This window comes from Mytilus edulis, chromosome 4, assembly GCF_963676685.1.
Source record: "Mytilus edulis chromosome 4, xbMytEdul2.2, whole genome shotgun sequence".
NCBI lineage: Eukaryota > Metazoa > Mollusca > Bivalvia > Mytilida > Mytilidae > Mytilus > Mytilus edulis.
The window spans coordinates 47,341,757-47,356,446 of NC_092347.1; the positions used below are offsets into that span (position 1 = coordinate 47,341,757).

Here is a 14,690-nt window from a genome sequence, read left to right on the forward strand (position 1 = left end):
TTAAGCCTATCCATTTAGTCAAACAAAGATTTTTTTTAAGTCTTTGATTTTCTGAAATTGTTTCCCTTTTTCATTCCCAGTACTTCATAATCACACTCCTTGTAGTATATCTCAGACAACATTTGGTTGGATCCAGTGTCTTGGATAAAATCCTACAAAACAAATCTTGCATATTATCTTCCATTAAAACTGAAAACTGATGATATTTTTTTGAGAAAAATACATAAGTTAAGAAGTTATTTTACAGTTAAAGTTTTGTAAGAATTTGATGTGTTTCTGTACAACACGTTATATTTATAAAAAATAGTCATTGCTTAAAATTACTAAAAAAATCTCAAATTTAAACGCAGTGCTTCATATAAAAAAAATCATTTGAATTCTCATACAAGTCAACTAATCTCAGATAAATATCATAAAACAGTAGCGAATCCAGAAGTTTATGTAAAAAAGGGGGGTCCAGTCATACTTCAGTGATTCCCTATAAAATCAACAGATTTTTTCCTACAATGGATCCGCCTGTTTAAAAAAATAATACAGATGTTATTGAATTATTTACTTTGTATCTTTGTGAATGATAATGTTTAATACAGGTTCTCTGTAACTATTTTAACTCTAATATAGGGAGTGTGGCACACATGATCATGAATTCCAATTTCTTCAAAGAGGAGGGAGGGGCAATACCTTTTTGTGTTAACCTGTTATGGCCCTTTTCAAGGTGTTGTTAACTGTTATCTGAGATCAATTTAAGCTGTTAACTGTTTTCAACCCACTTTGTTAACTGTTATCTGCATTTTTGCATTTTTTGTTACCTGTTTTTGCCAAAATCTAGGTGTTGTTAACATGTTAACGGACCCCCTATTGCCCCCCTCTTCAAACTTCACACACTTATTAAGCTTAATGAAAAAAAAGAAAAATAGCAAAATGTTGGTTGCTATGCATAACGGTTGTCATAGCAACTAATGACAAAGGAGAAGGTTCACGAAGGGTTAAAATTGGCCCTGACTTTTTTATGTTTTTTAAATTGGGGCAAAAAATTACAAATTTCACATAAAAATACTTGTGATAATACTACTAAGACAAAAAAAAAATTTCTGGCACTTTCCTTTATTATTTATGGAGCAATGAACCCTTAAATGAGCATAATTTGTATTAAAAGGTCAATTTGGTACTTTTTGTCCATAATTTTAATTGTTTTTGGCATAATTAACCGTGGCCTCCACCTACATTCCAAAAAGTTTATATATTGATGAAATCTATATCAAAATTGGAATCTTTGGTTACAACACATTCTGGATCGTGGGTGGCGGCCAAGGTGTTTCAAAAGCTTTTAGGTCTGAAAAATCCACAAAATCATCATATTTTGACAAAAGGTCCAAAATGGGCTTACTTTGGCGAATATCTTGTAGTCTTATGAAAAGAACTGATATTTTTAGCATTTATACTTTGGAAATAGACCCATTTACGAAACAAATTGAGACCTTTTTGGTGTTTTATGATAAAGTTGATATTTTAGGCCATTTTGTGCCATTAGTGAACCTTGTCCTTTTACCCCTATTGAAAATCTATATTTTGACCTGAAAAAGGCTATTTTCAACGTAATATTTCATACAAAAAAAATAAGAAAGAGATAAATCTTCATGATTTTATTGAATATATGCATATTGATATTTTAATTTAACAACTTATATGTTAATAACAATTTAAAATCAAAGACACATATATCCCCCTTTTGAGGTGGGTCACATTAGGTAAAAAAAATACTCTTTTTGAATGGTCACCATATTTTTTTTTGCGGTCACTAATATTAAGGTACATAATAAATTTAGAAACACCATCATCCCATCTTACAAATGAGGCAAAAAAGTTATGGGTAAATTTGTCGTATAATATTGTAACCATGGAAACAAAATCCTTAATTTTCAATTTTTTCCATTTTTTCAAATTTGCAAAAATTTCAAAAATGTTATTTTAAACTCCAATACTGCACTAAAAAGATTGAAAGATATATTTCATTGAATATAATATAATAACAAACATTTTAGATGTATTCGTAAATACTGGAAATGAACTTTTAACAGTGTTGCTATGGAAACCATTTAACCATGATACATAGATTTGATAAAAAAAAAGACGAAAAAGTTTCAGTTTGTTTTTTTAATGTGATTTACAATAGAAAAACTAAAACAACTTACATATAATTAAGTTATACTGAATACAAACAATGTATATAAAAATTATTGTCCTTGTAGGGTCTTCAACGTTATACAGTAGTTTCTATTGAATGTGTTTCCAACGATTAGTGCTGGCAGTCCATTTGCTGAAATAAGTATAATTTTGACAAAAACGTATTTTAATACAAATACAAAAGACCATTCTGCTTGCATTATGCAGGTTGTGGTGATTTCTAAAATACCAACAATATTCAAGTTGCATAAATCTTTGAAACACTGCAGTCATGGACACAACAAAATGAGGGGGAAAAAAACTGTATAACCTTCAATTTTTGTGATTTTTGACACCATGAAGATTGACTAGTGTTTGCTTTATGGCTAGTGGCAAATTTTTCAGGCACATTCAGAACAAATGAACAATTGATATAACAGGCAAGGGCTTGTAATAGGGGGAAGACAAGGATGAAAAATGGAAAATAAATTACTCAATACTGTTAGCTGGTGGTATATTGGATAGGCCATAAATTAAGTGTTTCTAGTTAAAGTTGTGCAACAAACCACCTAAAGAAATCTCAAATGATTGTTGCATTAGGGTTATTTTAACCTGCAGACAGCATAATACTCTCTTTGAGCAAGGTATTAGATGTTAGGCAACCATTCTAAGCAGATCAACAGCAATTTTTTACAACCTCTACTGCCAAATGAATGACAAGAGTTTTACTGCAAATTAAAATCAACCGGACTATAATTCTATACCCAGTCACCTTTGGAATATTTTTCTGAGTAAGTTTTAAAACATTTCAAAGAAACACTTTTTACAGTGTGTTAGCTTTCATTAGTCTTCACTATCCTATAGGTTGACAACTTTGGGTCCTATTTATAATTTCGAATCTTCATTGAAGGTGGAGCAGGAATGCACAGTTAATTAATAATATTGATGAGCTATATTACATGAGAACAGTAGGGCAAGTGAAGTGTCTTTATACAGAACAGATGGAACTCATTTGTCACAAACTGGAAATCAGATTTTCTTAAATAATATACAAAGGGGGAAAGGGGGGAGGGGGGGGGGGTTGAGTCTTTCACACGCAGAACAAAATCAACTTCTTCAAAGATTCAATAATGAAAATTTTGTGGAGGTGAGAACCCATGTCAGATTTGGTAGCTGACTTGGGCTCTCATGTGGCGGTCCAGGGAGATTGGTAGTGATTGGGAGATTATTTCACTCTGCCCTTGCTCTGGGCCTGACAAGTTCTAAAAATTGCAGGTTTGGAAAATGTGGTTAGTGGTAACGGTGGGGTCTACAGATGGGTGACTCTGGGACCTCCTTCACCTCATCTTATAGAGGGGAGGCCTACACCTGCCCAACAGGTGGGGCACTAATAACTGGAGCATTGGTAATATGACGGTTTTCCCTGGTCACTCCCCATGGTAGTTGGTGGTGTAACCGTGTTTAACTACCAGGGGTTTTATGACACTATGTCAACATAGGTCAGCTGATAGCCATTGTGTATAGGTAATCGGTAGTCACCCTGGCGCCTCAACAAAATATTATAGAATACTCTGTAGCCAAAGTAATGCCACAAAGTAAAAATGTATATTCTAGTAATGAAAATGTAATTACAAGTTGGTGTAATAAAATGTATGTTTAATTCAAAGGATTGTTTTTGTATAAGTTGTAAATGAAATAGAGGATGGAACCTCTACACAAATGAGTGTAATATACAGAAAGTCTAGGATTTCAATTTTGGTATTTGTGAATTATAATTAACAACAAACAAAGAGAGACAACTCCAGATTAATTTTTAACATAGTTTAGAAAATACGCCAACAACTCTTGATCGTTGTTCTTCATCTCATTGTTATTCTTTCAGTACTGATATAGGGTCTTCTTATATGAGTATTGCAATTAATTAATTATATTGATGTACCATTTGTATGCAAGAGTGACATTCCTTTGTATTATGTGCTGATTCGGAAAAAAAGTTATGCGAGTATTGTCTTCCTTTAACAGATTCATTAATTTATAATTAAGTTTAAGTTTCTAATTTAATTTTGAATAATGACAAAATGTATCAATTCAATATATTTCAGCTTTTGTTATTGGTGTATCAAAGACATTGATGTACGAATATAATTTCATAAATTTGAAACGTTTAAAATGATTACATACCAATATAAAGAACCGTTCATCATTTTAAAAGAGACTATAAATGCAAGACAAATTATTTATCTCCCCTTCATGATAGATTGACTGGGAAACTAGCCAGAGTTATCTAATATTAATCACAGAGAGGGACTGGCAAGCAATTTTTAATTGTAGCTTATTTAACGTTAAAACAATTTTCCACTATAAACCAATGTTACTTTATACAAATATAAGGACTTTTTTTTAGATAAATCTACAAATTTTATAAGATATTATGGATTTTTATTACAATAGATCAACATGCTACATTTTACCTAAAAATTAAAACATAATTAACAAGATTAATATAAAAGGAACAATTATGCTGTTGGTGTGAATGTGTTAACTCCTACATTAAAACAGAACATTGCTAGATGACACAGTACTGAAGATGGCCTCTCACAAAATTAGACAATATATTATTTGGTTCATTATTTACAACTTTTCTTGCTAACAGTAGAAATCCTTTTTGGTAGGAACTTAATTCTGGTACAAAATGAAAAAAAATACTCTCTCAAATTGATAAATAATGTCCGTAATTGATAGACAGCCAAAAGATTTTTGTCTCATATCTGAAAGCAAGACATAGGTATAGTTTTTCAGCAACAGTGGATGGGTGCAGCAAAAGTTGTCAAAAATTGTTAAGATTTTCTCAAGAAACTTTTATTTTTTTTCCCCACTAGATAAGGCTCCAAGTAAGGAATATGACAGTTGTTACCATTTTTATGTGTTTAGGCTCTTGATTTTGCCATTTGATTACACACTTTCCGTTTATAATTTTCCTCCATTGGTTGGTATTTTTGTTATTTTCCTTTTTTTCTTGCGACTGAATTAATAAAATATGTTGCTATTCTTCAGATTTTCTTTTTCTTAATTTAAAAATGACATGCATGACCCCTCTCTATGTCAACATTTATTAATCGTTTCTTTCAAAAAAAGCTGATTTATAAACAAAATTCAACCAGATGCTCCGCAGGGCGTAGCTTTATACGACCGCAGAGGTTGAACCCTGAACGGTTGGGGCAAGTATGGACACAACATTCAAGCTGGATTCAGCTCTAAATTTGGATTGTGATTAAATAGTTGACACAGCATAGGTTTCTGACACAGAATGAATGTGTTCTAATGAACTTAAAATTTTTGTTTTCTCTTAGAGCAATTCACTATGCTGTTGAATATTAATCCTCTCAAAAAAATGTTTGAAGAAATTTTCTTTTTTATTTATGAAATTTCAAATGAGAAAAATTGAACCCAATTTTTTTAATCACATCCCCCTTTCCCTTATTCCAAAACTAATCTCAATTAAAATTTCTAATGGAGTTTGCAACAATAACTACTCATTTAAATACATCATAAAATATTAAGATGTAAAAAAAACTGCTTGTTATCACTGAATGGTAAAGATTATTTTAATTTATCAGTTGGTAGTAAAAAGTGAATATACATTGTATATTGTATATAACAAAGATTTAAGTTGATTCTGGACAAAGAAAGATAACTCCAATTAAAAAAAAATCTTGCTATTGCACAATATTTTGCAATTAGATATTTCTTGCTTACTATTCTGGACAAAGAAAGATAACTCTAATTAAAAAAAAAATTGCTATTTCACAATATTGTGCAATTAGATATTTCTTGCCATTGCGCAATACTGTGCAATTGAAAAGACTTGCTATTGCACAATACTTAATATAATAATTTTAGATCCTGATTTGGACCAACTTGAAAACTGGGCCCATAATAAAAAATCTAAGTACATTTTTGAATTCAGCATATCAAAGAACCCCAAGATTTCAATTTTTGTTAAAATCAGACTAAGTTTAATTTTGGACCCTTTGGACTTTAGTGAAGACCAATTTGAAAACAGGACCAAAAATGAAGAATCTACATACACAGTTAGATTTGGTATATCAAAGAACCCCATTTATTCAATTTTTGATGAAATCAAACAAAGTTTAATTTTGGACCCCGATTTGGACCAACTTGAAAACTGGGCCAATAATCAAGAATCTCAGTACATTTTTAGATTCAGCATATCAAAGAATCTAACTGATTCATTTTTTAATGTAGACCAATTTGAAAACGGGACCAAAAGTTAAGAGTCATGACAGTTTGAATCGGCATATCAAAGAACCCCAATTATTCAATTTTGATGAAATCAAACAAAGTTTAATTTTGGACCCTTTGGGCCCCTTATTATGTTGGGACCAAAACTCCCAAAATCAATACCAACCTTCCATTTATGATCATAAACCTTGTGTTTAAATTTCATAGATTTATGTTTATCCTATGTTGTAAAGAAACGTTAAACTGGTCCGCTGCCCCCATCGCCGAAAATGACAAGAAAGGAACTTTCCCTTAGATCAATTAAATGTACGTTACTCAAATAATTATCGTGACTGCCATTCTGTAGCTAAACTATTTAATTAAGTAATAGTTTTAAAGTTGTAAAGCCTTTCACTGAATTAGGAAGTCATGCTACACGACAAGGTCAATGGCTTTCGATTGCTGGTTTCCCTTTAGAGGCTCTATATATTTGATTCGGATGCTCCTGAAGACTTCCGTAAGCTATTTAACAACGATAAAGTCCGAGAATAAACTGGACACAACTGGACCCCTGCTGTTGTTTCACACTTAGCGTGTTGCGAAGTATCAGTCAGCGGGTGGCAAGTTTAGTCCGAGAACTCGTGTGTACAATGACGGAATCGTCATTTGACAGTGGCTTGGAATATGAATTGGTCAGTGAATTAATGGATTAGAAAATAATTATTAAAAGCAAAATTGCTCCATGTCGGACATCATTGAACGATTTATACATTGTAGTTTCATAACGACGAGCGTGATTGACGGAGTGGCGTTTGATTAATAAACAAAAATGTAGCAATAGGTCTATCTTTATCTACTTATATTTTTACGTTTACATCTATATCATCACAAAAATAAATAGCCGTCTGTTGTGTCACCTATTATCCCTTGTCAGTAAGTGCCAAAATTATTTTGGTATCGACTTCAGTTTACCTCTACAATCCGAACACCTGTGAAAACTGAACAAAACGCAGAGTCCCGTGGGTGTTCGGTTTGGACAGGTTTCACTGTATAATCTATTAACTTAAGAGAAATAGATTACACCTCAAAATTTTATGCCCAATATAGTATTTTACCTCTCTTGGCAATTAGATAAATAAAGAAGATAAATGTCTCAAGTGGAGAAATATCTCATCACATTCTATGCAGAGGAATGTCAATCTAACTAATTAATATACATGTAATTCACATCACCTGAATAGTGATTGTGTGGAAGGGTAAAAACAAGTGGATACGACTTGTCTTGAAATAATATGACACATTTATATACATGTATCAGTTTTGTACTTTTGTTAAGAATAAAATCTAGCTATTGACATGTTCATACCTGTTTCATATGCAAAGCTGAAGTCACATCATTGCCTTGGTTAATGTATCGCCTAATAATGGACTTAATATGAGAAGCATGTCTGTCACATGGCCCTAAAATGCAAAAATCTTTAAATTATTATACTATGCAGAATTAAAAGTTTTCTTTATAATTCAGAAAACTAACAACCAAACATACTTTCTAAACTTTACAACACAAGTATCGACTATTTTCCCCCCATACCTTCTACTTTTTTATGCTTAAGAATATGTGTATACTTGTATTCCATGAGAATTCGTCTGTCTTTGTGAAAATTATCAAGAATACAATTCAATTTAATTCAATATTTCATATAACTCATAATATATAATTCTAAGAAATATTTGAATTATTATTGGAATTTTAATAACATAATTTGTTTATACCTGTTATAAAGGTCAGTTATAAATTTTAAGCTTTTTCCTGCTACAGGTTGAAATTTTAGGTTTTTTTTTAAATAATAGGCATATACATGTTTCTCAGACATGGAAGTAGAATGCCGTCTGAATTATTCAAAATTATGTCAGAATTTATTCCATTAATACATCAATGTTCTAACATATATCATACTTACAATTTATCAATTGTCAAAAAATTTTGTATGCAAGTTTAGATAACTTCAGTTCTGGGTGTAGAAAAATACAATTTTTTAGAAAATAAAAATACTCCACTAAATAATTCCAATACCTTTTCCATTTTGAGCCTCACAGAAATTGTATGAAGCAATATTATTGCCAAGTTCATTGTGTAGCATCTGGCGACCAGAGGATAGTTGAAGAAGATTTATAACATCCAGCATTATCAGAGAAAAAGTTAATTTTTTTCAGTCCTCAGTGGCTTATGCTGAAGAATATCTCTAGCTACATCTATCAAGATTTGAGATGTTAAAGATGCATCCTGGGATACTGGTGATTCAAAAATGTGAACATGTGTTAAAGATAGATCCTTCTTTCAACGATGTAACTGATATGTGCCAGTTTATTCCTCTTTTGGCAAACAAATCCATTTGGCATGTAAAATATTTTTAAATTCATGATGAAGTAAAAAAAAATGGCTCGTGAAATAGTCATGTGAAAGTTTTAAAATATAAACTGGATTATATATACAGTTTTGTGTAAGAGTTATTCTCCTTGAATCTAACAATTTGAATGAAAGAAGCTTTGTCAGCACTCTAACATACACAACACCCGTACATTGACACTGGGCAAATAAAATATTACTAGACTCCTGAGTAACAAAGACTAATACCTCCTACAAAAATTAACTGATTAAAATTTCTTGTGAATATGAAGATTTGCATATTATATGTATGTCATATTATTTATATCAAAACTTGGTTTACACTCTTTGTTCCATTAGGGCTATTCCAGAAAAAAATGTATGGAGGGGTTGGAAGGCAGTTTTTGTCAGCACCTGCCACCCAGACAATGGTAATAGAGAATTATAGTGCATTATAGTGTGAAAAGTTGCTCTGATACCCATCACCTATGTATCATTAATATAATGTGCCTTCCAACCCCCCAACCCCTACATTTTTTTCTGGAACAGCCCTTAAGAAAACAACTCTGCATAAAAAACCATAGATTAATATCTTATGAGATAAAGATGACTTGCCTGCCAAACTGACCTTATTTCACAACCAACCTATAGATGAGTGCATGAGGCATACCAAAATATTTCATCTAGTGCATTACTTAAATATTGTTTCTATCAGTGTTATTTTAAATCAGATAAGCAAAAATTACCTTCTCTATATTTCATAGGCAGGAACTTCATTGCCCAGTCACATGTTATTATAGCATCCTTGTTTGTCATTTGTTGTACAATGTCAGATCTGGCTTGCTCCTGATTCCTGGATTGTACGTCGTTAGATTTTCATCTCCTTATGGCTTAATAGCGATTATTTCAGACATCTGACAAATCACAATGAGGATATTTTGACAAATCATGGTAAATTTTAATCAATTTGACTAACTTTAAAATATAATGGAATACAAAAAGAATCAATTGAAAAAAGAGATACCTTATTGTTTTCACATTTTTGGTATCATTGTCAAATCAAAGTTTGAACTTTTTCAAGGTTATATTATCTTTTATCTTACCATATACATTGTTGCCTCTTTGTTCTGCCATGGATGCTCCTCATTCTCCTCATGCTACATTCTGAAGTATAATTTTGTTCAGAGGGACTGCTTAGAGCATATGATGTGCAGTGGTCCATAACCAAACTTTCTCTTGAAATAACTTTTTTTTTGTGATTAAAATTATTTAAAATTAGAGTATTTGAAACCTTTCATATCCTTTATCAACATATAAAATAAAACTTAAAAAACAAGATTTATCTATTGCCTCAAAAGTTCTTATATGTAACAAACAGACAAAAATTGTTTAAAATAAAATGCAGTAATAAACCAATTTTCTAGATGTTCCAGACATTGCATAGATATTTTAAAACTCATGGTTACCTTTAATTACTTATACATCCACTTTACTTCAACTCTGGTGGATAGTTGTCTCATTAGCAATCATACTGCATTTTGTTTTAAAATCTTGTGACGGGATTGCTTCCCTTAGAAAAACTTAGTAGATACTTAGTCAGCCGTAAGTGGTTGAGCTAAGGAAGTACTTCTTTAGCTCAGTCGGTTAGCGCGCTGCCTTGTAACACAGAAGTCCCGGGTTCGAGTCCCGGTGGAGACAAGCAATTTTGTAATGAAATTCGTGCTCTCCGGTTACAATTTAATGAGGTACTGTATTGTATTTGCTCCATTTTGAATTCATTTGTAATCCTAGTTATTCAGAAACTTATTTCAAACTAACCTTCAAACCTGATACAAGATATGTTTTTGACTTTTGTAGGCCTAATAACAGGCACTTTACTTCTTCAGTTGGCAACTCTAGTCTTTTGATGACTTGAATGTCAAGTTCATCAAAACCTTTACACCCTTCCATGATGAAATTATCAAGACCCTCAACACTTTTTCTGACCACAGCTGAGCATTCATCAAGTATTTTGTACAGTGTACTGCTCCCTACAAAACATTGAATAAGAATGCATTTCATTTCAATGTCTAAAAAATCATACTGATATTATAATTGTAAAAAATAAGATAAAATCATGGTGGTATTTTGCATGGTATTGAGCTAAAATATGTAATTTTTTAACAGCTGACTTTTTTGGGTCATTGTTGAAGGATGCACAGTACCCTATTGTTGCTTACATCAATCAATGTTGTATGGCCATAATGGATAGTTGTCTCATTTGAAACCAGACCAAATCTTTCAAATTTACATAAAAATTGTGGATATGCCTATGTACTATGTACAATATTTAGTACATTATCTTTATGGGGAAACACCTTAAAATCAACTAATATATATTGGTAATAGGCAAATTTCACACTACTAAAATTCCAAATCGAAGTCATGTCCATTGATACCAAAGTCTGTTCCACCATATACATGTACACTTATTTATTTTATTTTTGTAGAAATTGCCTTTACATATGTACAAGGTCATGTATGCATTCCAAATCTGGCCCAATATATCTTTTCTTTGTGTCAATCTGTGTTATGTTTTTGTTTTCACATACAGTAAATTGCATATCAACGTCCTATTTCTTCAAATAATTAAAGTAGGGTATTACTGTTGATAATAGAAACAATAGTCGAATGATGTTCACAGATCACTTTTTATAATAAAAGACAACATAATAAAAAAAAAAATGATTACAATTATCTCAAGTGCTTTTATATAATTGGCTTAATTATGAATTTTCACAATTCCATTTGAATAACAAATTACTTACCAAGATGTTTAACATTCTCCTCATTGCATAAAGATACATACTGAGAAATATTTTTATAATGGAGGAAGGTGTAAGACTTTGAATAACAGTTGGTATTATAATGACCTCTCCTGATTCCATTTTCAATGTCTTCTCACCAAAGGGTTGATCTTTGACTATCTATTTAGACGTTATAAAGTGAATAAAATGATCTAACTGGCTTACATTATACTTTTCTCTTGATAGCTTTTTGGTTGTAACTGGTTCCCCGACACCGAATTGCTCAATATGCTCTTTTGCTTGCTTGAATTTGTAATGAGTCAATCCAGGTATAAGCTGAAAATTAAAAAGAGTGAAAAAATATAAACATTTGCATAAACTGTACAATTTAATCTAGATCCAATACCACATATCATTGCTTCACTGCTTTTAAAAATCATTTTAATTGAGAATAATTATTTTAAAAATGAAAATTTCTCCTTGAAGCAAATTCTGAATCTTCAATTAAAATTAGAATGCTTATTTTTTTGTAAATTCATTCGGTTGTAAAAGTGTTGATTGAAGTACATTTTTATAAAGCGGGGCCACGGTTGACAATGTTTTTTCTCAGCCTCAGAATAACAATCTGCTCTATCCCTCTCTCAGCTATATGTATAATGAAAAAGTTGGGTTTTTAAAAAAGAATACAATAACCTATACACAGTCATGCAGGCATATTTTTCACATTTTTTTCTATGACTTTCATCTTAATTCTATATTAAAAAAGCAGTCTTTTGGGTCAAAAATTAGATAAAAGCAAACTGTACATTCGGATATATGATTGTGTGCATTTATTACTGCCATTTTTTGAAGATTAAACCAAACTGTGTGAATAATACTAGCAATTTTTCGAAAATCTGCATACTGATCGCGATATATGAGTGTATCAAACTCAGAATGGAAGGTCTCTTATAGCTGATACTTATTCTGTCCAATAGATAAAAATATTGCAATAATTTATAAGTTTATTCTACTTTGAAATATTTTAAAATCTTACCTTTTGTACATCTTGTAATTCCTCGTCTTTAACAATGGTTGTCAAAATCTGTTGCTGAAATGTCCATGAATCAGCCCTTTTGTAAATTTCAAGTAGTGTTTCAAGTGTAGCATTTTCCTCCATTGTTTTTGTAGACATATCATTAAACACTGCTTTTTTTAAAAATCCTCTTCCCCAGGACCTATTGTTGACAGCATCAGTTCCATGCATTGTTTGGCCTTGCTGATATAGCGTTGTTGTGTTCTGGTGCTGGAATCTCTAATGTAAACATTCAATTCTTTAACAGGATTAACACCAGAGATAGAGAGAAACTTGTTAAGGGACTCATTTTAGTTTAAGTGAATTTGACACAGAGGCTTCTGATGACTGTGACAACTGAGAGACTGTTTCCTGACTGACCTGAAATTCTCTATCAGTATCATCCAAAGCAGATGGTGTAACCTACAAAATAATAACATAAAATAATATTGGGCTTCTACATGAATTTCTTAATATTTTAAATATCTACTTTATAACATAGGAATAGCTAGAAACATGTAATAATAGTAATAATAATTTCCTTTATTTCTACAATAACATATTTATCAGTGATTTTTTTTGTTTTTTGTCATGAAAGCTTATTTTAGCTTTAGTACACAGTATAAATGTTGCTCATGGTTGAAGGCCTTGTAGTGAACATTTGAAATACTTAAGGCTTTGCTACTTCAGAAATGGATTACCTCAGCTGTATTTGGCAAAACTTCAAGGAATTTTTGGTCCTCAAAGCTATTCAACTAAGAACTTTATTGGGCCTTTTTCACTTTTTTTCTTCATGCATCAGTGATGAGTCTTTGTAGAAGAAACATGTGTCTAGCACAAACACAAAATTTTAATCCTGGTATAGATTCTATGATGATTTTATTAGTATAACAATGCAATGTGGACTCTTTAAATAGTTTAGTGTGTCATTGGTAATGACATCACATTTCATTTTTTATACATTGAGGTTCACAAACTGAAATGAACATCAGTGAATTATCTAATTTGAAGATATACAACCTCCACTTGTTTGTAAGGTATGTGCTCTAAGAAATTGCATTTTTACCTCTGTTTCTGATATTCTAGCTCTTTTCAATGGAACAGCATTGTCATGAGTATCTTCTACACTTCCCTCATGTGTAAATGACAACTAAAAATGAAAAAAAGTTTTTCTGTTAATACAATATATAACTTTTACTCTTTTTTATGCAAAAGATGTGTCTTGCTGTACTGAAAACCCATTGGTGGCCTTGGTATGTTTTTTGGTCAAATTGTTTGTTGTCTCTAGCTTTGATACATTTTACAGTTTACTGATTCTCATTTTTATCTTTTAGTTTTTTGGAGAGAGAGAAAAAATGCATAGTCATGACGTAGTAACTAACAACTTATATAAATATACCCTGTATATAAACTCCTCAAAGATACCAGGACTAAATTTAGTATATATGCCAGACGCATGTTTCGTCTACAAAAGACTCATCCAAAAAGGTTCAAAAGGCCAAATAAAGTAGGAAGCTGTATATAATTATATAAACCAATTCCAACATTAATGTAAAGTTTTCAGTAAATGAATGTAAGATAGCAGGTAATATTGTAAAACGTGAAAACAATCTTATTAATATAATTTTACAGGCAATTGTACTATGTGTGTTAGCAAAGGAAATATCTTTAGTTATCTTGCTTCCTAGCTGGACCATGAAGTCTTTATTAGGTTAGTTAGGTAAACTATACTCTTTAAGAGTAGACTTGTCCGAGAGATAACCTAATCCAGTAAGCTAACCTTTGCCTACACACTAATTGCAATCAGCTGTAAGTTTTTGTCATTTTCTCACCTTTCTTCCCTGAACAGCATTTGGATTTTCCTTCAGGACTTCTACTCTACAGCTATGACATATTCCTAATGAAAGAAAATTTAAGTTTTGAAAACATGCGTTAATTCTGGTGTGCAATATTACATGAATTTCTTTTTAAATCTGTACGTAAATTAATTTCTATTTAAGAAAACCACTAGAAAAAATAATAAACAAATACTGACCATTAATTGTAGTTAAAATAAATA

At 31.3% G+C, this 14,690-nt stretch overlaps 1 pseudogene; it reads right to left on the bottom strand.

The window, feature by feature from the left end:
- Nucleotides 1–14,690, bottom strand: part of LOC139521413 (uncharacterized) — an 18,437-nt pseudogene continuing 3,747 nt past the window's right edge.